General features: G+C 41.2%; 1 long non-coding RNA gene across 1 annotated transcript; it reads right to left on the bottom strand.

Moving 5' to 3' along the window:
* Positions 1-403: 403 nt before the first annotated feature.
* On the bottom strand, positions 404-754 carry LOC106820439. Its single transcript, XR_001395624.1, has 2 exons — positions 682-754; positions 404-507 (listed from the first exon to the last, which is right to left on the bottom strand). It is a non-coding gene; the product is annotated as an uncharacterized LOC106820439 (long non-coding RNA).

Raw genomic sequence — 754 nt, 5'->3', positions numbered from 1 at the left:
ATTTCTCCACGCCTATATTCGCTTCACACTCTTGTGTACTGATTTAGTGATTGTGATGTCAACCATGGCAAGTTGATCATAATTCTAGAAGTGGCACAAATCACACAGCATGTGAAACCCACAAGTTCTTTCATAGTTAATGCCTACAGGCATTAAGACAAATGCCTAAGACAACAATAAAAAGCAGAAAAAGAAATTAAATAACAAAAAACGCATTAAAAATTAAATACGCATTCATAGAAACAACTACAATCAATGCAAACCACTTAATCACATGCTGTTCTGCTATATAGAACAAGTGAAACATGTAAGCGAGGAACAGTAGTTGAAGAACAAGAAGAAACAAGCCCTCACCTCGGCAGGAACCAGCATAGGCTGCTTGCAGATTTGGCTTTCCTTCCTCTTTGGCACAGTCAAGTGTACATCGGGTACTGTAGGTTTTCCCATCGTTACCGCACACAGGATTATATTCCCTACTGCAGATGCATGGTGGGCGGCCGGCTGTACCTGCAACAATAAGCGATATTTTTAGGATCACGGAGCAAACTGCAACATCACACATGCAGGATCCTAATACATCAAATTTTTTGTATTATTCTTGTACTCACAGTATCACAACTCACCTCAGAAATAATAGCTGCGATTATTCACCCTAATATTCCATAATACGTGACGTCATACCTGGTGGTCCTGCTCTTCCAGGGACTGGGTCGATCACAGGAGCAGGACAGCATACTGCTGGTCTGTCTGCAAT

Source organism: Priapulus caudatus, unplaced genomic scaffold (genome assembly GCF_000485595.1).
Source record: "Priapulus caudatus unplaced genomic scaffold, Priapulus_caudatus-5.0.1 Scaffold13336, whole genome shotgun sequence".
Classification (NCBI taxonomy): domain Eukaryota; kingdom Metazoa; phylum Priapulida; class Priapulimorpha; order Priapulimorphida; family Priapulidae; genus Priapulus; species Priapulus caudatus.
The sequence above is the reverse complement of the archived record's forward strand: the minus strand, read 5'-3'. Positions and strand labels throughout refer to the sequence as shown.